This window comes from Symphalangus syndactylus, chromosome 11, assembly GCF_028878055.3.
Source record: "Symphalangus syndactylus isolate Jambi chromosome 11, NHGRI_mSymSyn1-v2.1_pri, whole genome shotgun sequence".
Classification (NCBI taxonomy): domain Eukaryota; kingdom Metazoa; phylum Chordata; class Mammalia; order Primates; family Hylobatidae; genus Symphalangus; species Symphalangus syndactylus.
In genome coordinates, this window is record NC_072433.2 from 128,391,209 (window position 1) to 128,416,959 (window position 25,751).

At 40.8% G+C, this 25,751-nt stretch overlaps 1 protein-coding gene and 1 long non-coding RNA gene across 5 annotated transcripts in view; one reads left to right on the forward strand and one right to left on the reverse strand.

Annotated features, from left to right (window-relative positions):
• Window positions 1-1,024, reverse strand: part of LOC129493483 (uncharacterized) — a 37,078-nt gene extending 36,054 nt beyond the window's left edge. The window contains exon 1 of the long non-coding RNA XR_008661151.1: window positions 852-1,024. This is a non-coding gene — a long non-coding RNA (uncharacterized lncRNA). The remainder of the gene's footprint in view (window positions 1-851) is intronic.
• CDH13 (cadherin 13) overlaps window positions 1-25,751 on the forward strand; it is a 1,187,225-nt gene that overhangs the window by 371,508 nt on the left and 789,966 nt on the right. The window lies entirely within an intron of this gene.

The following is a 25,751-nucleotide window of genomic DNA, read 5'->3' on the forward strand; positions in this document are numbered from 1 at the left end:
GTCTGCATCCTTGGGTGTCCTCAGGCAAGCATATAGTTTGCATATCGTATTACCTTTCGTGTTAGTAATCACTGATTTTGAATCTTAGCTGACTGTGGAGGTGCTCTTCTGCCTTTGACATGGCAGTGTGAGCTGGAGAGGGATGGGGAGTTGAAGAAGCCACATGTCCCAGGAATATCAGGATCCTATAAACTTATTCTGGTTAAGGCAATGGCAAGGGTGACCAGCAAAGTGGTGCCTGAAGGCTGGGAATCCAGTCATGTCAATTTTTTTGTTTGTTTCACTCTGCCACCTTCTCTAGGCCCAGAGCCTAGATGAGGCTGTGTGGACCAGTGATGCAATGGAGACTTTAATTTTCTCGATTAGTGCAGAGGATGAAGAAATCTCAGCAGTCATGCTGTATTCAAGGTGCAGGGTATTGCCTGCTTCTGTTCTCAATGCTGGCTCTCCTAGCTTAACTCACCTATCCAGAAGTGACTTGTTTTCATCCCCATTCTGGCCAGTGTCTCTTTAACCAAGCAATGTGATTTACATTTAGATGTTAGTTTAATCCCTTTGTTTCTTAATGAAGCTTCCCTTGTTAAAATCCCTGGGATCTAATTATAGAAATTTTCTCCAGCCCCGCCTCTCCGTTCAACAACTGCTTAGCAAATTTCTCATCAGTCCCATTTTTTTTTTTTACCAGCTCCCCTCAATGGCCATTTCTTGTCTCCAAGGTTTTTTGAAGCCCAGAATCTTTTCTTGTCAGCCAATTCTCTTATTTCAGCCCTGCAGTGAAATATCCACATACTGGATCACATCATGATTTTTTTTTTCTCTGCAACCTCTCCCTTCCTCCTGAAACAACTTACCTTTATCTGTGTTCCAACCCCAATCTCTTGTGTCTGGAAGTCAGAGAGCCAATTGCCAATCATTCTAGAATTCAGCATTTTCAAAGTTCGTCTTTGGAATGGATAGCCTCTTGTTCTACAGAAAAGCACGGATCTTAGAAAAAACATGCAAACTGCATTTCAAGGAGGATGGCATCATCTTTATGTTTCTGTTGGAATGACTCAGGAGTGAGGAAATAGGAATACATTACTGTGGTTCCCACTTATCTTGGCCTACCAGTCTCTCTGATCTTTCTAGGTACAGCCCATCTTGTGAGGGGGTTTACCTGGGTCCCTCCTGGACTTACGTTCAGGATTTCAAATCACTTGGATGGCAGTCTAGCCAAGGAAGCCAAAAGTTTCCATATCTTTCTTGTCGTTTGTGTGGGTCTTTTGGTTTGGGGTGTTTTTTTTAGAGACAGAGTCTCACTTTATCACCCAGGCTGGAGTGTGCTGGCACAATCACGGCTCACTGCCGCCTTGAACTCCTGGACTCAAGTGATTCTCCCACCTCAGCCTCCTGAGTAGCTAGAATTACAGGTGCATGCCACCAGGACCAGCTATTTATTTATTTGTTGTAGAGATAGGGTCTTGCTATGTTGCCTAGGCTGATTTTGAACTTCTGGTCTCAAGTGATCCATCTTGGCCTCCAAAAGTACTGGGATTACAGGTGTGGGCCACTGCGCCCCATGGCATATCTTTTTAAAATGAAGACTTTCTTATCAGATTTCAGTACCAAGGCTCATACATATGTTGACTCAAGAATTAAAGGGCTTTAGTTTCATGTGCCAGCAGTAATCAACGGCTCTGGTTTGAGAACAATTTTCAAACCATACTGGTCTCATTGGAAAAGAGGGCAGTAGTGGTGCCTGCCAGAGATAGGGCATGAGGAAGCAGTAGTAGCATCTCTGCCAGGCACCTGCCATCCTTGATTTGATAAAGTCCAGAAGCACATCTGATCACACCACCTTGCACAATGGCCTTCTTCCAAGCAACAGTGAAAACTTAGCTTGGAAAACTATTTCAAACTAATAGCAACATGTCTACCAAGAGTGCATTATTAATAACACGTTCGACTGAAAAATTGATCACATACTCTTAGGTATTACATGGGTCACATTTGCAATAATTTTGGTTTTTACTGCTGAAAGAGAAATTTAAGGTAAAAATCAAATACTTTAAAAGTATATATCTTACTTTGGGAGGCCAAGGCGGGCAGATCACAAGGTGAGGAGATCAAGACTATCCTGGCTAACACGGTGAAACCCCGTCTTTACTAAAAATACAAAAAATTTGCCAGGCGCGGTGGCGGGTGCCTGTAGTCCCAGCTGCTTGGGAGGCTGAAGCAGGAGAATGGCGTGAACCCAGGAGGCGGAGCTTGCAGTGAGCCGAGATGGCGCCACTGCACTCCAGCCCAGGTGACAGTGCGAGACCCTGTCTCAAAAAAAAAAAAAAAAAAAAAAAGTATATATCTTAATATGCCTTCCTCTTAATATTCATCTAGTAAGGGGGAAGATGTAGAATTTTGATATAAATTGGCCAGACTTATGTTGATTTCTCTTTAACGCAGATTTCAACTCCTTCACTTCAGTTGCCATGAACTGCAAGGCCCTTGTTCAGTCTGGCTTTTCATCTCTTTCCTGCCCAAGTCCAATTTAGCTCTTATAAAACAACCAGACTACTGCAATCCCTCATCTCATGGCAACCTCCAGGACATAATTTATAAAACTTACCCTCAACATGTGGGTGGCCAAATAAGTGATCAAAGGGCAAGTCATGATCTGAGGGCATGGTAATCTCAAGCAACTGCTGATGTGAACATTGCACGTGGCACAGTGAAACTCAAAGGACTGCTGATTTTGGCAATAAAAACGGTTGTGTCTATAAACTGAGAGAACTATAGAAGTTTGAGCACAGCTGATCTTAGCCTTGAACATAGTTCCGGAAGAGGGAAGGAGAAAGTTAAAACTTTAATTCTGCCAATTTAACAAAACCACTTTACATCATTATCTAGGATGCAAGTGATATATACAAATTTACCAGAAATTTTTCCATTAATCAAAAAGAAGGTAGTGAATGAGCTGGAGGATCAATCATGTCAAAAATTTCAGAAAGGGATGAGGAAACCATTTCTAGCAGATTATGTAATAAAAATATGTTTCCACTGAAAGGAGCATTGAGGAAGTAGAAGAGTATTTCGTAGAAGTGAAATGGCGCTGATTAACCTCATTAAGGACATGATTTCGTCATGCCTTAATAGGAAGTGGTAAACTTCAGAATGAGACCAGCACTGTGTCTAAGTATGTCCTAGCCCGGCCTCTGTTGCAAGCTAGCTGGGAAAGCATGGCCTTATCTGTTTCAGTATCCTTATTTGTGAAATAAAGAGCTTGGCCTGAAATCAGCAGTTCTCAAACTTTCCTGGGAGTCAGAATCACCAAAGATGTTTGTAAATGTTTTTAAAAGTCAATTTTCAAGATTCCATTAAATGGGGATTTTGATATATGCAATCAGAGTTAAATATATGCATATATAAAAAATATATTTAAGTTAGGGTCTCCTAGCAGTGAGACTTTGTGCTCTACTTGGAGAGAGACTGGTTTACAACCAGTGAAGGGGCAGGGTGGGGATAGAATTCAGAACTTTAGAGATAATCTAACATTCTCAAAGGCTAGAATTCTGCAGTGTTCTGGAACAATACCCCAAGGTCAAAAAGCTTTAACTAAATGTTTGTATGATCAATAAATTGGTCTAATTTAAAATTAGCCTATAAATACATTTTTTAAAGCAAATGCTTAACTTCATTACTACATGACAAGAGGGTTATTTACAAAAAACAGTTACTATATGGTTCTTCGCATCAAGTAGATTAAAGCCTACTTTGAAATAAAGACCATAATAAGTAGTTGACCCCATAAAAATTAAGCAATAATGGGAAGAAGTTCAGAGGAACAGAAAATCAATTCGTGCTGAGATGATAATCAAATTATTGGTAAATATGAAGATGCTGGTTTGGCATGTCCTTGGCTAGAGAAGGGCTCAGGCTTGCAGGTTTAATGACCTTTAGCTGAGACCACCCCATGTGTCCATCTGCCTCAGGATCCTCTAAGTCTCGTGGGTGAAGCAAAGTCTTCCTTAAACAGGGCTTCCATTGGGCCATGACAGCTATTTTGTTTGTTTGTTTCCTCAAGACTTACCAGGCCCTATCTTCTGATTCCACATTGGATCTTAGGTAGGTTAATTCAGTTAATATATTAATAATAACTTTCTACACTCTTTCTGCCCTTGATATCTGTTTCTTTCTGTTAACATTTTATGACTATTCTTTGTGGGTTAATTTCGCATTTTGTCTCCCGAAGGCAGCCCAAGTTCCCTCCTTTCCAGATGTCTCGGGCTGTCCCACCATAAAGCATTGGTGCTGCCTATACTCTTGTTTTTGATTTCAGAGAACATTCTACATCTTACAAATACTTACACTTCTTACACTACTGATTTAAGTTGTTGCAGGTTTTGAGTTACCACTGGCTCTTGACTCAGTTGAAAAAAACAAAGAATGGTCCAGGGTGAGAGAGGTGTGTAAATTGACCCCGTAAAGACTCTAGGAACTCATCTTAGACTTCCTTGCCAGCCTCTTTGCCAAGCCCAATTTCATCATCATTGTGAAGTAGCGTTGGGCAATGTTTGAAGAAGTGTTCTATAAGAATTTATTTTGGATTAATAGCAAATAATTGCAGCTGAGTCAGTATTAAAGCCATGTTATATCAGACTGTGTCTCATAGTTCAGAGGATGCTGCTTCTCGGATGGTACGTAGCTGAACACTTCTTCCACCTCTGGGGAAGTGTCTATAGCATTGTACTAAAAAACACAGAAAACAGGCCACTGAAACAAACACCAGCAGACATAGCGTTGGCAGGATCTAACAAGCAGGTTTTCCTGAAATGTCATTTTGACAGGGTTATAGTCAGGTGGATTCTCTTAAGTGCAGTGCTCACTTGGTGCTTGGTTCTTTTGTGCACAGAAAGGGGGCTGCAGAGGATTAACATGGAAGAAGGAAGCACTCCCTCTCTGTTGTTACCCCTCCCTGCAAGATCCTGAAGCCCTGATTCTTTCCCCATCATTATATCCCTTTTCAGGAACGGAAATGTCTTCTGCAGAGCCAGCCCATTCCCTCTGGTGCTGGCCTCAGGGGAAGTACAGCATCTGGCTCCCACCCTCCATCTAATTACCCATCTGTTTGTGGGGAGGGAAGGGATGTTCTATTCCCCTTCTCTTCCCAAACATTTTAATGTGCTGATGCATGAAGACGACAGCAGCTGCACCTCAGAACCCATCCTTTGTGCATCACGCTCACTGGCTTAGATTTTCTGTTCAGTTCTTAGATGGGCCTCTTTATAGCTAGAGACCCATGTCTCTAACTCCTCCTCATCATGACAGTACACCCTGACCCTTGCATTAGACTGCTCCAGATTCCATGTTGCTCATTGATTCAGCATCATCAAGCCTCAGCGGGGTGCCTGAGACCCCTACCTTTAGGGAGGGGAAGGGATTTCCCTGCTCTGCTCTTGGGCTAGGGCTTCTATCAGCACCAGCAGAGAGACCATGGAGAGCATAGCCTTTCATCCTAATCTCCCAACCTTTAGTCAACTAATGGCCCCTTTGGTTATTTCTCTGTCACTCTGGAAGCCATGTTTAGAAAGAGCTGATATACTAAACAAATTGCACTTAATAAATATTCATTCATTTTCCCTCTTTCTAAAAATTAATCAAGTTCTCTGTAAGGAAGAAAAACTTATTAGTCTTTGACAAATGAAACTGCCAATCTACATTGATATCTACATTCATAGTATTCAAGGCCCAAACAAACACTTCTTAGCTGGCTCAGATGATCTGGTTAAGGGGAACTTTGTCAGTTTAGTTCAACTTTGTGAAATACTGAAGCATCTCAGACCACTATTAATACCTGAGTAAAGTGGTTAAGAGAATAACTTTGGACATAGAGACACATGGGTTTCATTTGGCCGCATACTAGTTACATGACCTTGGGCAAGTTTCTGAACTTGATGCGGCTCCATTTCTTCATGGGTAGAATTGGGATAATTATACTATTGATCGTGTAGGATTATCCTGAAGATAGAATGCATAATGTTTACAAAGCACTTGGTACAAAGAGGCATAAAGCAAGAAGTGAGTAAATGTTAACTGTTGCTGTCTTTATTCCCGTCATTTTAATCATCACTATCAATTATCATCACAAGCCAAATGGCTCAGGGATGGAGAGATCCCAACTAGGACCCTCTCTCCATTCTTGGGGAAACATTTATTCAACTCAACTGTGGCCAGAACTCATAGTGAATCCCACTATAGTCATCCTCCGTTTTGCAATAGCAGATTTTGCTGGGCACATGGTCACTCAGCTAAAGACTACTTTCTCCAGCCGCCTTGCATCTAGGTATGGCCATGGAACTGGGTGATGGCCAATAAGACATGAGTGAGTGTGATGTTAGCACATTAATCCATGCCTTTGAAATGTAAGAAATCTATTTTCCTTTCCTGTTTTTCTCTTCTTCAGCTGAAACACAAACATGGTGGTAAATCATCTTCAGTTAAGCTGAAAAGGGTAACATGGAAGAGATGGCATGGCAACAGGATGCATCCCCAATACCGTCAAGCCACCATTCCAATTCTGGATTGCCAACCTAGACTCTTAAATAAGGGAGAAAAAAAGTCCTTGTTGCTTTAAACTACTGAATCTGATCTCACCTATTATAACACCATGGTGTATCATAAAAACACACCAAACAACTATTTTCAAAATAGATGTGATACTTCTCCCCAGTTATACAGCTTCTGGAAGCCCAAAGCCGCTGCATTCCCCCACCCAGCTTGTCATGGTTTACTTCTGATTGGATGTAACTAGATGGTAACAGGGATCACACTGCATCCATAGAGGAGAAAGATGATTAAACCCTCTTGCGGGCTGCTGGGGAATCAATATCGTTTAATTATGAGAAAGTACATTGTGTTTACATTTTACACAGTGGCAAGAGGAAGGTCACATCACAATCCTCATACCCTTTATCAAAACCATGCATTGCTGTTTGTCAAGTGAGATTCAAAATGGGATGAACTTGGAGAGTTTCCATCTTCCTGTTTTCTCCCTTGTTTGTTTATATGGCTGTGCTTTACAAGATTAAAAGGCTTACCGGGCAAAAGCATAGCAGAAGGAAGTAAAACCTTCGGGCAGATGAAATAACTCTTCCATTTTAGGAAAAAAGGCAATTAGTCATTTGAGGTTTTCTGGGTGGGGCAGTGAGTAGAAGGTCATTATGTTCCTTTCCTGTTGTATACTGAAAATCAGTTGAGAAGTAATGAAAATGGTAATAAAAAAAAAAAAAAAAAGAGTAAACCCCCTTCCTCTCCCAATGGCCTCTACCCCATGACTCATCAGCTTCCTGAACTAGAACAACACTGAGCTTTATGACTATGGAAATGTCAGCTCTGAGCACAGTGCATACTTCTTTGTGTGAAGATCTTAGGCGGCTTTGCAAAAGCCAGCCCAGGACCCAGCATGGTCCTGCTTTATCTCTCTGCCTGGCTAGTCTCCACGTTCATTAGAAATGTGTGATTTCTTGACAAGCACTCTTTGAATTTGCTGCAGAGTCAGGTCATACATTGAAATCAGCAAAAACATTGATGATAGCAACAACAAAAACAACCTTGTTTAAGTTTTACACCTTATAAGGGGGCAATGTTAGCCTTGTAATAAAAATGAGGTAACTGCAACTTGGAAATATTAGGAAATTTATTTAGGATATCTTAGAAAATCGTAATGAGAGTGATGATGATGATGGTAGTGATAATGATTATTATGGTAATGATTATGATGGTGATGATGATGGTGGGGGTAATGATGATGGTGATGGTGGTGATGATGATGATAGTGATGGTGGTGATGATGATAGTGATGGTGATGGTGGTGATAGTAATGACGATGGTGGTGGTGATGATGATTCTAGTGATGGTGATGCTGATGGTGGTGATGGCGATGATGATTATTATGGTAATGATAGTTACGATAGGGATGGTGATGATGATGATAATGGTCGTGGTGGTAATGATGGTGATGTTGGTGATGGTGGTGATGATGATGACAGTGATGGTGATGGTGATGATGATGATGATGACAGTGATGGTGATGGTAATGACGGTGGTGATGATGATAATGGTAGTGATGGTGATGCTGATGGTGGTGATGGTGGTGATGATGGTGGTGATGATGGTGATGATAGTGATGGTGATGATGGTGGTGATGATGATGGTAGCAATGGTGATAATAATGGTAATGGGTGGTAATGATGATAATGCCTTACTCTGGGCTAGGTATCGTGCTAAACATTTTACTAACAAGCAAATGTGTAAAATCACAGTGCTCAGTATTGTGATTGACCCTAATACGTATTCACTAATTGTTGGCTTCAGGGCTAGGACTAGAGTGAGGTGAATGAAGTACTCTATTTGGGTCAAAATTTAAAGGGATAACAAAAAAACTCAGTAATCAAAGTAAATAATATTTAATGCAATATTTTATAAAAATAAAAATTAATGCAACAATCCATGGCAAACACGATGTCAACATTTTAAATAAAGGTCCTGTACATGCACAATACATTCCATTTACCTCCCCCAATCCCACCCAGATGTCTCAGCTAATGGCAATCTTATTTTATACTTGATGAAACAGGCCTGAGCCCAAGTTGTTCTTATCCCCGTTTTATAGATGAAAATACTGGGCCCAAGAGATTTTTCCACAATCACATAGCTAATATATGGAAAAACTGGGATTTGAGCTCAGATATATCTAACATAGAAGTTCAGCAGTCTATCTGGCTTTAAGGTAAGTTTCTGTCACAACATTAAATATTCACTATCATTTTCTGGGCTATTTTTAAATGGTAAGGAGTCAAAGAGATTAAGTACCAGTTGCAGCTCTTATCAGGCCAACAATGTCAGCTAAGGTGAATCTGATACTAGTAGAACTCCAAGAATGTGCATTTATTAAGCATGCACTCATATAAATAATATATTTAACCTACTTAGAAACTCTGTATAGAAGACATCAGTGTTGCATTTCACAAATAGGGGGAGAGAATCTCAGAGCTGAGCACTCGCAGTCATGGTCAGTTTATGGCAGAGTTGGTGACCAGCTCAAATTTTCTAGGTTGACATAATCCTGTGCTTTCTATGGCTTCAAAGACATCCACGTTTGTCTCTTGAGCCTGGAACTTTTTATATTTCACCATACAGACCTTCCTAAGATATTCACTTTTCTTGTATCATTTTCCCTAGAATAACTATTTTCTAAAATGCATTAATGCATTGATTTTAATAACACCTTGTGTCTTATGTAATTTTAAAAATCAGCATATATTAACTGAAGACATTTTGACAAAAGAGAAAGAAAGAACATAGCAAAAAAGCATTTCCAACTTTCATAAATAAGCAGGAGTATCACTTTGGTGAAGTTCTTTTCTGTTTTGTCCTGTTTTTGTCTAGTGACATGTAACTTTTTTTTTTCTGGACAGCCTGTCCTCTTGGTGATAATAAAGCATGATGATAAAACAAATGAGATCTCAAGACTAGACTTTTCTGTCCAGGAAATACTCTTGACTTCATCTTCTCTCACCTCTGCTTGGACCTTGTTCCATCCAATACCTCATGCCGCTCTCAGCCTTCCAATTTAGATCCTTCTGTTGGGTCATTCTCCTGTGCTATGAATTAGCAGACATTGGTCTTGTCCTCTGACAAGTAGTTATCAGCACTTATTCATAATTGGATTTAGTATGTTCCATATCCTTAAAATAACATATACATATAAGCAAAAATTAAATATAATCTCAGGAGTTACACAGGCTCCCCTAAATCTCATTCATGTACCCCTTAAGCCTAACTTAAGAAACCCTGCCACGTAATTTCGCCTTGAAACTTTTTTTTTTTTTTTGCAGATACTGCCCCTTCTCATTTTTAAGTTTCACCAACACTTTTTTTGATAAAGAAGCTTTCACTCTCTGCCACTGTAATTTTACTTATGCACATGAATATTTATCTTAATCAAGTTTCACAGTTAACTACTAACACTATCCTCCCAAGAACATCCCTTCAGACACCAAAACGTGTATTATTCCCGGTTCCATCAGCAGAAACTTTCCATCATTTGATACTTGAAGTGCATCGTTCTGGTGAAAGCATCCCTCTTCTTGTTTTTCATTATGTTACATTCTTTTGACTTGCCTTCTTATCTAAGTCTGTACCTTGTAACTTCCATTTAGCCCCCTTTTCTCTTTCAACTTCCTTATTGTAGGTACTTCCTAATGTTACTAGCATTTAAGGTTTTTTTTCCCCCTCTACTTTGTCATTCCCAAAGCTCCTATGGCTCAACTGTTGGTGCACATAACCTTAGGGAGGTGACTTGAAGAAATTTTACCAAAATGTTGTTTGACAAACTCCAAATAACAGGATTTAAGAGAATACGACTTGTTCTTACCCCTTCAATTCTCTTAACAGGGAAGAAATATCATATAGCCACATAACACATGTTTATATATAGAGATATGTCCTTACATCAAAATAAATACTTAATGGTACCAAGGTACGTGTTCAAGGTAACCATAAATCACTGGAAAAAAATCAATCAGAAGTGAATTTTTTGTAATCTTATGGTCAGGCAGAGTTTAAGCATGTCACCAAAAGTTAAAATAAGCTGAAAATTGATATCATTGGCTACATAAAATTTTAATGCTTCTGTACAATAAAAACTGTATAAGTATGAAAGCAAATGACATGTTTAAAAACACAGTTTGCACTATATATTCCAAAGGGCAACGACCCCTCTCCAGCAGCTGTTGTCCAGCACTTATTTAACGTTTCCATATATCTCTCTCCTCATCAATAAGATGAGGCTAATGATGCTGCCTCTGCGGTCCTTCTAAGAAGCAGACGGGATAAAAGAGTGTGCACCGGTAGCTCTCAACTAGGGACAATTTCAACCCCTGAGGGCATTTGGCAGTATCTAATGACATTTTTGGTGGTCACGCTGGAGGATGCTACTGGCATCTTGTGGGTAGAATTCAGAGATGCTGTTAAACAAGTTGCAACGCTTAAGACATCCATGCAGAACAAAAAAAAAATATCCTGCCCAAAATGTCAGTAGTGTTATGGCTAAGAAACCCTGGTCTGTACAGGGTGGAGGATGTTGCAGAGCGTTTGTTACCTAGTAAGTGCTCAGTAAATGTCAGTCATTTTTACATCTTGTTGGGCAATTCTATGTAAATGCCTTGTCCCTAGGAACATCCACAGGTTTAGCTTTTTTTTTTTTTTTTTTTTTTTGGAGACAGAGTTTCGCTCTTGTTGCCCAGAGTGTAGAGCAAAGGTGCGATCTCGGCTTGCTGCAACCTCCACCTCCCAGGTTCAAGCAATTGTCTTGCCTCAGCCTGGCGAGTAGCTGGCACCTGCCACCACACCGGGCTACTTTTTTGTATTTTTAGTAGAGACAGGGTTTCACCATCTTGGCCAGGTTGGTCTGTCTCCTGACCTCAGGTGATCCACTCCTGTTGAGCTCCCAAAGTGCTGGGATTACAGGTGTGAGCGACCTCACCTGGCCCCAAGTTTATCTCTTTTTTCTTTTTGTTTGTTTTTTGAGAGGGAGTGTCATTCTGTTGCCCAGGGTAGAGTGCAGTGGCGCGACTGCAAGCTCCGCCCTCTGCGTTCATGCCATTCTCCTGCCTCAGCCTCCCAAGTAGCTGGGATTATAGGTGCCCGCCACCATGCCCGGCCAATTTTTTGTGTTTTTAGTAGAGACAGGGTTTCACCGTGTTAGCCAGGATGATCTCAATCTCCTGACCGCGTGATCCGCCTGCCTCGGCCTCCCAAAGTTCAGGGATTACAGGCGTGAGCCACCGCGCCCAGTCATTTATGTTTTAAGGACAGAACATGACTTGAGGACAGCTTACTCATTCTATGCTTATTAGCTTTTCTCTCTTTCCTCACCACTTTTCACTCTCAGCTTCACCTTCCAAACCTCAACTGATTTTACTACCATTCAGATGTATCACTTCTCTCCTGAAAAACACGTAGAGCTTCCTTTATGAATTCTTACTGCTGTACTTACCTGCTTTTAATCTGTTTATGTGAGAATGTTGTCATGATCTTCTAGCGGACCATAAGTCCCTTGGAGGAAAAGATGACTTTATATTTATTCCAAAAAAAAAACCCCTGTGGTGACTACACAGCATGGAAATCTGCACAGAGGGGGCAAGTAACTTATGTTTGCTTTGCAATTCCATCTTCTTAAGTCATTCTTGCAATTGAGAATGCATTTCTAGCCTTGTATTGGAACCGCTTAGCACAAGTAATGTTGCATTGATGTGAATTCCTCCAACCCATTTAAATGAGTTTATTGTGCATTCAAGTGAGGGTTATTCAGCATGTTCAAGCAAATAGTGACCAATAATGATAATGGATATTTTTTCATCTCTTCCTGCTCCAATGGGCCAGTATTCAAAATGCCATTGCTCACATGAAAACGGAGCTGCCAGACCATGTCCAGGGCCTCAGCCAGGGAGCTGCCACTTTCATTTTAATTTAAGAAAAAGAGAAATTGACTGGGAGGTATTTATTTAAATCAGTAGAGTTCTAAGGAATTATCTGGCAGCCATGTTAATGGATGTGCCACTCTGAGAAGTGAATCTCACATTTTGCTTCTCTTGTCAGAAAGGGTTCTGTGTGGCCATTTGCGCCTATGGATGATTGGCTCTGACCCAGAGGACATTTGATGTAAAGGATGTTTTGTGCATTTCAGTGAGTCCTGTCCCGGTGGTTGGGATCCAGGCTCGAGACACATGATGGAGAAGATCACTTTTGACTGATGGGGAGCTATGGGAAGCCCTTCCAAGTGTGCAGAATGTGCAATTACTATCTCAGTACATTTGTCTCAGGAGAGCTGTACACCTCAGCAACATCATATGAAAGAAAAGGGAAGGCAAAAAAGGAGCTCACCTTAAAAGTTCCAACCACATTCCAGGGACTGTTTGTATTTGACTTATTCATTTATTCAACAAATGTGAACTGAGCACTTCAATGTGCCATACTGTCTTCTAGGCACTGAAGATACAACAGTGGATGTGATGGGTTGAATGTTGGCCCCAAAAAGATGTCCACATCTTAATCCCTGGAACCTGTGATTAGGACCTTCTTTGGAAAAAGGGTGTTTGAAGATGTAGTTAAGAATCTCATAATGAGAGAAGCCTGGATTATCTGGGTGAGCCCTAAATCCATTGACATGTGTCCTTATAAGAGACACACAGAGGAACAACACCGCAGGAGGAGGAGAAGGCCATATGAATACAGAGGCAACTCTTGGAGTGTTGTGACCTCAAGCCAAGAAATACCTGGAGCCACAGGAAGCTGAAAAAGGCAAGGGATGGAATCTCCCTTGGGACCTATGGAGGAAGTATGCTCCTGTCAACATCTTGATTTTGTAGCTTCCAGAACTGTTAGAGAAAAATTTCTGTTGTTTTAAGCCACAAAGCTTATATAGTTTGTTATAGCAGCCACAGGAAATTAGTACAATAGACTAAACAGACAAAAATCCCTGCCTTTGTGATGTGTTCATTCTAGCTTGGTGCAGACAGGTGATAAACAAATAAAATGTATTCAATGTTGGGTTGTGATCAATGTAAAAAATAATGAAGCAGAATAAGCGGGGAAGAGGTTTGATTGTGAGTGGCATGATCATCAGGAAAGATGCTACTGAGAAGGGGCATTCAGAGACTGGGAGGAGGTGAGGGAATGTGCCGTGTAGGTAAGAGGAGGAATAGCTGTCTAGACAGAAGGGAATGAAATTGCAAAGTCCGTGACACTGGAGTGTGCCTGTTGTACTGGAGTAGATATCAGGCAGAAAAGGGTGAGAAGTCCAGATTATTTAGGGCTTTTACTTGTATTTATACCTTGACTTAAGACTTATCTATTGAGCATGTACCAAATATATTGTTTTACGACATTCTTGCAAAAGCCTAGATAGGTAGGTAATAAAATTCCCGCTTTAAAGAGGAAAACACTGAATACTGGCCCAGCATGACTCAGCTCATATGTGGTGGTACTAGAACAGGAATCTAAATTTGATGCCAACCCCAATGTCCTTTCCCCAACACTGGAATGACTTATGTAAATATTTATCTCATTTGTAATTTGTCTGTGTGTTCAGTCCCATATGACAGTCTTGATAAGCCCTGCTGGCATCTGAGGCCAATGCAAATATATTTTGAGCTGAGAATTGCTCTTGGGCAGTGAGAGGACTGTAGTTTGGAAAAGGTCAAGGGCTGTGGATTGCCATCTCTCATGGTGTCTTCAGAATGTTTCCGTAGCTTTGTGACTCCAGGTAGCATTGCGTTGATAATTTATCTCTTCAACTGGCTTAAGTCGGTTTTTCTTTTTTAATTTTATATCTCAAAAATGCAGGCTCATAAATAGGGACAATATGGAAAATGCTGTATAGGGAGAATAAATACATGTATAATCAGGTTAGTAACATATTATCATGGATGCAGCTACTGAGCAAGGAAAAGAGAACAAAGAAGGAGCTTTATTTCATACGCAAGCAAGTATAGCTCAATTGCAAACCTCTCAGACTTGAATAATTCACATTGAACCCTGCATATCAGGTCCTGGAATGTTACAGAAAGCAGCAATGGAGAGACAGGTGGAGGAACCAAAACGTCACTTACCTCTCTCTTGACATAGCATTAGAGCACAGAGAAGATTACTACTACCCTTGGGCATCTGTGACTACTCCATTCAAAGGTTCCTAAGAATGTTTGATGGAAGCAGTTACAGAAATGTGAACAGGGCTTAACCAGTGTACTCCATCCCCTAAATAATTCCATATAAACGACAGCTTACATATCTATGATGTCTCTCTGTCACTTCTTTTATATTCTCCTTTAGTTTGTTTTGGGGGAAATTCTAAGTGGATTTGCGCCATGTAAATACTGTACTTCCTCATCGTATTAACAAAGGAAAAGGTAGGAGAATCAAGACAGTCGAATGTGCCAGACTAAAGTAGATAGTAAATGCTCTTTGGGAAAAAAAATATTTTCAATGAGAGGGAATTCTGTTTTGATGAGGAAATTTTCTTGGGTTAATGAATGCAGCTGTAGAGTACTGAGTCCTACCAGCAGAAACGTACAGCTCCAGGTCAGCTGAATCCCATTCCTCATCCCGTGACTATCTGCATTCCCTTGCAGCCAGTCTTCTAGGAGTCAGGGATAAAGATAGGGAAGCGGAGGAAAGGGTCATAAAATGCTGCCAAAGGCTCTGGAGGCTCAAAAGGAAGAACTTTGAATTCACAAAAGACTATGCCAGCTCAGACCTGGGCATCCAAATCAGTTAGGATATTGGCTAACAGTTGTAATAAAGAATGCTACAAAAACAGAAGCTTAAACCAAATAGAATTATACTTCTTTCTCATAAACCACTCCAGGGCAGCAAGGTAACTCTTCTTGTCAATGTCATGCAAGGACCCCTGTTTTGTTTTGTTTTGTTTTGTTTTTTTCTCAAGACAGAGTCTCATTCTGTCTACCACGCTGTAGTGTATTGGTGTGATCTTGGCTCACTGCAACCTGCGTCTCCCAGGTTCAAGCGATTCTTGTGCCTGAGCCTCCCAAGCAGCTAGGACTACAGGTGCCCACCACCACACCCAGCTAATTTTTTGTCTCTTTAATAGAGTTTCTCTGTGTTGGCCACGCTGGCCTCAAACTCCTGACCTCAAGTGATCCGCCCACCTCAGCCTCCCAAAGTGCTGGGATTACAGGAGTGAGCTACTGCACCGCCCAGCTGAGGACCCATGTTTTGAAAAGGCTGTGGATTATCATCTCACATTATATCTCCAGCAAGTTACAGCAGCTTTGTGACTCCAAGTAGCATGGATGGGGATGGCAGTGGTCATGTGCATGGTGGTATCCTCATTCCTACCTCCTGCACCATAGCCAGGCTTTAGGAAACAGACAGGGAGGAACAGGAGAAGAGCATCTTCCTTTTAAAGGACATTGACTAGAAGTTTCTCCTATTACTTCCTTTCATTCCCGGTTGAGCAGAGCTGAGTCACATGGCCATGGCCAGCTGCAATGGAGGCTGGGAAGTGTAGTTTCTAACTAGGTAGCCAGGTACCTGAATAAAACCCAGAGGGTAGGAGATGAGATTCTATTATTATAAGAAGACACACTTTCTGCCAGGGCTTTAACCAGTGGCTCTACCCTTCACAGCTGGACACTGCTGGATTTTGGATGATTATTTCACTGTCTCCACTTAAAGATTAAGTTTGGAAAAGATGGAATTTTTCTACCAAAGCGTAGGAACTCCAGGCCCCAGCCCCTCCTCACTCTTTCTCCCTTTTCATTCTCATCTCTTTCCAGTTCCCTACCTCCTGTAACCTGTGGGCATACTAAAGTACCAAGGTACGTTTAGCTGCAGGCACGGTACCTCCATTACTCAGTGCCGCGCCCCCGCCACTGAGCTAGGCCACTCCCACCAACGACCTCAGGCCTTCAGATGCCCAATTTCTGTGTAGAGCTTTGAACAGTGTTTTCCAGTTGTGAAGGGCAAAGGAAATTCTCCAGTTATTTGTGTGTTCATCTTCTCTACCTCCCAGGTGAATAGGAGTTCTCTCACCGTTATAGCTTGTTTCAGAAACAGTGTCCAATTCTCATCACAGCTCATGCATGCCTTCTCACCAGAGGTACCCTAATTGGTTCTCTAACTCCAACAAGAGAGCTAGGCTTTTATTTCTTTTGCTTTGTTTTGTTTTGATTTGCTCCTTTAAAAATGTTTATGGTGAGCTCAGTTATTTAAAACAATTCCTGGCAGAGGATTTAAGAGGCCTGGTAGAAATTATGTAAGCTTGTACAGTCTTCTTCACTGATAATGAGTAAATCAGATAGCAGACATTGAAAGATTAAACACTGGTGTTTGGTTTTTTGGTTGGTTGGTTTTGTTCACTTGCTTTTAATGTGGCAGAAGTCCTTAATATGTAATTGACAATATAACTTAAATATTTTTTGAAATGTACTCAGTTCAGATTCAGCATTATATTTCGTGTCCTTAAGGTCAGTAGGTTAAGATAGCTTGTGCTTCAGTTGCACAATACTGGGCTCAGCTTTCCTTTAACTCAAAACTTTCTGGTAATTTTCATCTACTGGCAGCTCAGTGGGGGCATTTTCAAGCCTCAGTCACATCACTTTAATACAAAAACAAAAAAGACCCAACACAATAGTAAATGACCATGAGCTTATTGCCATCTTGAGTGCATGCTTTTAGACCCCAGTGATGATACAACCTTTCGTTAATACAGAGAGGAAAACAATTTTGATCCGAGAGGCTTTCTCCCAGGTGCATTAGAAAAAAAAGTTCAGATATGTCTCCTGAACGGTTTTGACTAACACAAATTACTTTCCCCCAGAGTAGCTCCTCTTTAAAAAATGCCAAAGCCTGCCTTTGAGGGACAAATCAAAGGCTAAGGCTAAGGACGATGGGGTGACTTTAAAAAAGACTAGCGAAACGCTTGACTGCTCAGTGCCACCTCGACAACACCGTTCTTGGTGGTGCCATTTGCTCCTTGTCGACAGCCCATATCTCAATGAGGATTATTCACTTTTGTAACCACTGGTTTGCCTCTGATAGTGTCTAAAGAAGCAAATAATGATGAACTGAGCTGTACCTCCAACAGAGTTTGAAGGGAGCCAGGAGCCCTTACTGATGTTTAAAAACTGGTTCTTTTCAAAATCGTGGCAACTTTATTTTCAGAAACTGGTTTCATCCCAATAAGTTATTTGGATGTTTTAGAATAGAATAACTCCATTTCTTGAAATTCACTAACGTATGGAACAATGTAATTTGCCACTAAAATTTTGCACGTTTCATTTTTCTTCAAAACACCCAGTTTTGATTTTTTTTTTTTTTTTTTTTTTTTTTTTGAGACAGAGTTTCACTCTTGTTGCCCAGGCTGGAGTGCAACGGCATGATCTTGGCTCACCACAACCTCTGCCTCCTGGGTTCAAGCGATTTTCCTGCCTCAACTTCCCGAGTAGCTGGGATTACAGGCCTGCATCACCCCCAGTTAGTTTTTTGTATTTGTGGTAGCGACGGGGTTTCTCCATGTTGGTCAGGCTGGTGTTGAACTCTCGACCTCAGGTGATCTGCCCACCTCAGCCTCCCAAAGTGCTGGGATTACAGGTGTGAGCCACCGCGCCCAGCATGATGACTTGAATTCTAATCATAGTGATTTTATGTTCATTGACACATTACTCTGTGTTAGGTACCGTGACAAGTGATCTATGAATGCTATCTCATGTAGTCTTCACTATAATCCGTGAATTATATATATTAACATGAAACCCATTTCGCACATGAGGAAACTATGGTTCAAAGTGTCAGTTAGCTTCTCCAAGGTTATATAACTGTTCAAGTTTTTTCCAGAATCAAATCTGAGCTCTGATTCCAGAGTTCTTGCTCTGAACTCTATTGCTTTCATGATAAATTTCCCTAAGGGCTAAAAAATATCTCATAAGAAAAATGCCTTAAGGCCGAGCTCAGTGGCTCATGCCTGTAACCCCAGCACTTTGGGAGGTTGGGGCAAGTGGATTGCTTGAGTCCAGGAGTTTGAGACCAGCCTAGGCAACATGGCAAAACCCTGTATCTACTAAAAAATATTAGCTGGGAAGGGTGGCGTGTGCCTGTAGTCCCAACTACTCAGGAGGCTGAGGTGAGAGGATCACTTGAACCCAGGAGGTGGAGGTGGCAGTGAGCTGAGATCACACCACTGCACTCTAGTCTGGGCTACAGAGCAAGATGACTCTCTCAAAAAAAAAAAAAAAAACCGAGAAAAGAAAAATGCCTTAAAATTATTATGCATTCAAGTGTTTCTTTCTTTCTTTTTTCCATAGGTATACTTGGCCACACAACATTAAGTCAGGTTATATTTGTCCTTTTCCTCAGTTGGTCCTACCTACCTACTGACTTACTTGGGTATTTTCATTCATCATTAAGTGATTGATGGATCATAGTTGCTAAGAGAAGACCCGGAGATGAAACAAATCAACGCATCCCTTCACTGATCCATTATGTGTAGAGAGCTACCATGTATGAGGTATTTTCCAGGACTTTATGATACCCTGAGCTTACATTCTCGTGAAAGAGGCAGACAATAAATAGTATAAATAACAAAAACATACTATGGGATATGTTTTAATAATGAGAAGTGCTAAGGAGAAAAAAAATAGCAGAGAAATGTCAGGGTAAAAATGTATTGAAATGTTAGATAGGCTGTCCAGGAAGGGGCAGATAACAAAGGTGACCTTTGAGTAGATGCCAGAAGGAAGTTAGGAAGTTATCCAGGGGAGCCTTGGAAATGTGGAGGAATCGCACTGTAGGCAGAAAGTACAGCAGATGCAAAGGCCCTGAGGCAGGAGCATGCCTGGGGGATTGAGGAAGAGCTAGGAGACCAGTGGGGCCAAGTGACTGAGTGAGAGTGAGAGTAGCACAAAATGCATACAACAAAGTATGTTATGGAGAAGGCTGTAGGTTAGAACAGGAACTTTAACTCCTAATTAGGTGGTTTTCAGTAGATGAGTGACACAAACATAATGTTATACTTGGACCTTTGCTGTGTTGAGACCATTGGGTGTGGGAGATGGGTGGCTGAGAGATTGGGAAATCAGTGAGGAGCTTACTGCAGTAACCCAGGCAGAAGATCATGGTGGCCTGTGCCAGAACGAGGCCTTCCTCTCTTCCTCTCTCCTTCCTTTCATCTTCCCGGATTATTCTATATTAGTCCATTCTTACACTGCCAATGAAGACATGCCCAAAACTGGGTAATTTATGAAAGAAAGAGGTTCATTGACTCACAGTTCAGCATAGCTGGGGAGGTCTCAGGAAACTTAGAATTATGGTGGAAGGGGAAGCAAACACGTCCATGTTCACTTGGTGGCTGGGGGAAGAATGAGAGCTGAGCGAAGGGGGAATCCCCTTATAAAACCATCAGATCTCGTGAGAACTCACTGTCATGAGAACAGCATGGGGGAAACTGCCGCCATTCTTCAATTCCACTCCCACCAGGTCCCTTCTACCCCATGTGGGGATTATGGAAACTACAATTCAAAATGAAATATGGGTGAGGACACAGCCAAACCAGATCGTAGTCCATGTCTACTTCATTCAAGAGAATGAATGACTGAGTGACACTTAATTGGGCCTTTTGATGTTAGCATCCATTATTATTTCATCTTCTGAGAGAGGCTACTTCTGGAGACAGTGACACACAAAACCAATGCTCTTGATTTAAGCAGATGGATCAGTAAGAGGTGTCTCTTTCATTTGTTTAGATTATAGTATTTGTTCAAAGAGAGGAGTAGTGAATTGTAGTTGAGTTTGTTACTTTAATGAAATTACACTTGAAACAGTTGTCGGTGTCTTTCTATGTGGTGGATGCTTTACATTCTCTCACTTTTTTTTCCTCCAGAAAATTCTAGACAACAGGCATCATGATTCCCATTTTATAGGTCATCAAATTGAGGGTCAGGGATATCCTGCAAAATCTCACACGGCTGTGTAGGAGTACTCTTTACATCTGAACCCAGGACCACTCTGACTCCAAAGCCGATATTCTCTCTGCATATTTAATGGATTTTCTTTTAAAAAAAATTGTATCTATTAGTGCATATTTAATAGTGGATAATGTATATTTAATAAACCCATTGAATCGTGTAGCTGTACAAGCATTTAGGAGATTATGCCATCTAGGAAATTAAATATTATCAAGTGTTGTCACACTTGAGCATGAACAAACACAGACTGCTGGGCTCTACCCCCAAAGATTCTGATTAGAATGGCTCAGGCCGGGCGCAGTGGCTCACGCCTGTAATCTCAGCACTTTGGGAGGCCAAGGCAGGTGGATCACCTGAGATCAGGAGTTTGCAACCAGCCTGGCCAACATGGTGAAACCCCGTCTCTACTAAAAATACAAAAAATTAGCCAGGCATGGTGCACACGCCTGTAATCCCAGCTAGTCAGGAGGCTGAGGCAGGGAAATCACTTGAACCTGGGAGGTGGAGGTTGCAGTGAGCTGAGATCACGCCATTGCACTACAGCCTGGACAACAAGAGCAAAACTCTGTCTCAAAAAAAATAAAACAAAAAAAAAAACAAAAAAAAAACAAGAATGGCTCAGGTGGGGGCCAAAAATCTGCATTTCTAACAAGCTCCTAAGGCTGGTCATGCTGCTGATCCTGGCACAGCACTGTGAGAATCCTTGGTCCGTGCCAATCCTATCATTTTTGCAAGAAAAAATTGGAGGTCAAAGTGGTTAATACTATTTTCAATGATCAGTCAATACCCCTCCCACCTGCATTAACTGTAAGAGAAAGCTTGAATTACAGAGATGCACGACTGTCAGAAATGGAAATGTAGGGTTGGTTGGCCTCTTTGCTTGTTTTAATTCAAGAGTTTAAACCATAGGTAATGTTGTGCTCTCATTTTCTCCTAATTTATCTCCTTTTGAGCACTTAATCAAGAGGAACCCCACTCTTTCACACACACACATTTTATTTCTCCTGCCCCTTTTTTTCCTTTCCACTTTGAAATTTATGTTGCACTTACTCGTTGTTCAGAATATTTTCAGGAATACCTCCTTGTAGGTGAATCTGCTACAAACAGGGCTGATGAAGCCTCTAATGGTTGTTACCCAGGGTCCTACTAAATCAAAAGAAATACTTATTTTTTTAAAAAAAGGAATCAGTGGTGGGTTTGTGAACCTATGATTAGACACATCCTGCAGGGACATCTACTTGTTCATATTTAATGTCACTTACTGGTAGTGGAGCTTACGTGAAGTCGGTTGTAGGAAACAGCTCTTTGGTTCTCCCCATTCTTTAAGGTGAAACTCAAATGTAATTTCTCAGCATTTTGTGGCTCAAGCTCAAACTAGATGGCTCCTTCTTTTCTTTCCATAGCACTTAGTTCACATTTCTAATGCGTAGAACCTGCAACATCATCGCCTAATTTTGAATGGCTTGCTCACTGGCCAGACTCATGATTATTAAAGATGGTGTGACACGTTTCTTCTGTTTCATGCACGTGGAACACAGCACAATCTTTGGGGCTCAGTTTACGGAGTGTGAGACAGCAGAACAAAGTAGTAAGGGGTGTGAGCTTCGAAGCCAAGCAGATTGTTTGGAGACTAGGTTTTTCTACATCTACCACACAGCTTCACTGTAGGCTCAGTTTCTCCCTCTATTAAATGGATAAATAATAGTAATATCACACAGAGTTGTAAAAAGCTCTTAAAATGATGAGGTCATGCTTGCAAGGTCTTAGCACACTGTTCAGCTCATGGAAAGAGCTGAATAAATATTAAATATAAACCAGAGCTCATGGGCACATTCAACCCCCAGGGAATTAGTCTGAAAGAAGGTGAGCCCTCAACTTCTACATGTAGTGCAGATCCAAAGCCCTTCCTCTCACATATGCTAAGCCCCAGGGGCTTGTACCGTCATCACCCATCTTGCTTCTGGGTCCTGTGCCTGAAAGGCTGTCTCTTTCCCCATCTGAGTCAACCAGGCAGTAAAACGGTTCCTGTACCAGGCTGCACAAGAAACATGCACACTTATACACGTCACTGAGTAAGCAAGGTGAATGCCACTGAGGGTTCAGGGACGAGGGGACGCCTGTGTGATCTTCTACCATCTTTCCAGTCCTGTCCTTTCTTCCCTTCTTCTTCTACTCCCAGTTAAGCTTTCATTTTCCAATGCTGTTCAGCAATCACTATTTTACTCTCCCAAACTTCTCGACCCAAACCCAGCAAGTGCTCAGCAGAACAAAGGGTGTTGCTCTTTGCTGGATCTACCTTTCTTTGTTAGAGGGGAATTGGGATTGAACAACCGTTTTATTCATTACAGCTATTATTAATATTTTCAAAGTTATTATTAATGAAAGAGTGAGTAACGCTGCCTCATTCTCCTTTTCTTTCTCACCGACTCTTGTTGTGTTCAGATCACTAGATTTTAATTTTACGCCCTTTCCCCAGCCCAGGACTAGGTCTGTGTTACCCCAGACCATTTGAAAGTTGAAAGAGGAACTCATTGGTGATACACAGGCTTAAAAAACTTTAGGAATTCAGAAAACTATCCAAGAATAACTTATAAAATTACAGATGAAATATATGTTACAGTTTAAATGTAGTATTTTTCTGAGTTCGTCGGATTTTTAAGTACTTAAAATACCCGGTGACTATCTCTTTTCAATTTTCCAAATATAGCGTCTAAATTTAGAGGGATGTTAAAACAATTTGGGGGTTGTTTGGTTTCTTTCCTTTTTTTTTTTTCTTTTGCCCCTTTGCTCAAAGAAACAGTGCTTTGCTTTCTGCTAATGAACTAAGCCCCAGTCCAAGGAAAATATAAAATAAAATCGCTATTTTCCTACCACCTTTGGGCTATGTAATTCCCATTTCATTTTCCAAGTGGCTAAATTTTCAAATGGTTTCACTTACACAGTGCAGAAAAATTAGACATCTTAGTCATTTGGGGGAAAATAATGACAAACTCTCTACAAGAATATATATATATATATATATATACATATATATATATATATATATATACGTATATATATATATATATATATATATACATATATATATATATATATGACAAATCACATTAAAAGATGACAGATCACTTTAAGTGTGGGAAACAGACCTTGAAGACAAACAGTTTTGCGCCCGAACTTGATCTAAGCATGATTCCCAGCTAATTGTTTGGTTCTAAATTAAATTATTGCTTTTGATACCTAAAATATAGATACAGTTCCATTTGGCACTTCAGGGTACATTTATTTTCTCTATGAGTGCTTGTCCATATATTTAAAGACTGCAGATAATGGATTTTTAAGTGTATTTAAAAAGTTAAGCCTCTTGACAATTTATTTTAAATGGAAAATATCTCCCAGCAGATTGTATTTTAAAAAATTAAAGGCAATGCAATTCACATGCATAGAGATAACATTCAGGTGTGTGTGAATCATTTTCCCCACTCTGCTGATTGTCTTTGTGGTTAATCGTGGAACTGATGGTGCGGAATACACTGTGGATGAGTTTACTTGCCGGAGCACTTAGTTGGCTTAGAGTAGATCTCTTGCAAAAGGTGAGAAAAAATATGACCTTGGCTTACAGCAGTGATCAACAAACTTATTTTGAAAAGAATTAGAAAGTAAATATTTAAGGCTTATGAGCCAGATATTCTGTTGCAACTATCCAACTCTGTTGTTGCAGTTCAAAAATAGCCATAGACATGTAGGTGAATAGTGTGGCTGTATTCCAATAAAACTTTATTTACAAAAACAGTAGTGGGCCAGATTTGACATGCAGTTTGTAAATTCCAGACTCCTGGTTTGGAGCCCTGACTTTACAACTTTGTGTCATCCTATAGGAGTATGAGTTCAGCTCCTGGATTCAGCATCTCATTTAGGCCCACTCTAGTGAGTTAGCAGCGCAGCCTTCTTTACGCAGCTGCCATAAAAAAACCAAGCAAGCCATGAAGCCCATGCTTCAATGTCATAATCATATTTCCCTTTCACATGATCTGTACACAACTCAAACCCCAATCCTCAAAAGTGGGATTAGGAGCCTCAGGAAGAGCCCCAAATAAATCCTTTTCTCCTGTCCATCTCACCACAGAAAAGCAGATGAACAGAAAAGCGGAAAGTCAATAACTTGTCTGTTCCTCAGAGTTAGATGTCAGTGTGATACCTGACATAGAGACAGTCTGACAGATCACAAAAGTCTGATTCATTTAGAAAATATCTGCGGAGTGGCTACTGTTTGTCAAGCTCTGTGCTAGTGCGAGAGATACAAGGGTTGCTGGGCTGGCCCGGTCTCTGCAATCATGGAGGTTTTATTCTAGCGAGACAGACATAACATAGGGAGGAATCCAAAAGACAAAAGAAAGGTTTGCCCTGGATTTCCTGTTGGAAATTGGGATTCTGGGAAGCAGCTGTGTGATAACAGAAAGAAACATCAGCCTCATCTGTATAAGCATGTCTTCATTCAATAAAACACATATAACAGGCCTTTGCTAAGCATTGGAGATAAAATGGCAAAGAAGACATTTTCTTCCCTCAAGAAGCTGACAGTCTGATAAGGAAAAAAGCAAAAAGAACAAGTAATAACAAGTTGAACTCCTGAATATTCTGACAGATCAGGCAATTCACACACACAAAAAAAGGAAATAGAAATTGCTGATATTATAAAACGATCTCTAACCTTCTCATTCATTGAAAAATCTTCCAACTAATACCATACTCTCTTCCAACCATCAAATTGGCCAACAAAAATAAACATTGTATTATCAGTCGTTAGCGTGAGGAGACAACTCTAAGAGTAGAGCCTAAATCGTTAAAAAAAAAAAAAAAGAAAACTTAGTTAGCATCTAACTAAATTTTAACTGACGTTTCATTTGAGTCAGCACTTTCAGAATGGCTCTGAACTACATAAGTATAGGTATAAAAGCCAGGTATAAAGGTATTTATGGCCGGCCATGGTGGCTTATGCTTGTAATCTCAGCACTTTGGGAGGCTGAGACAGATGGATTACTTGAGGTCAGGAGTTCAAGACCAGTCTGGCCAACATGGTGAAAGCCTGTCTCTAGTAAAAATAAAAAATTAACCGAGTGGTGGCCCATGCCTGTAATTCTAGCTGCTTGGGAGGCTGAGGCAGGAGAATTGCTTGAATCTGGGAGGCAGAGGTTGCAGTGAGCCAAGACTGCACCACTGCACTCCAGCTTGGGCAAC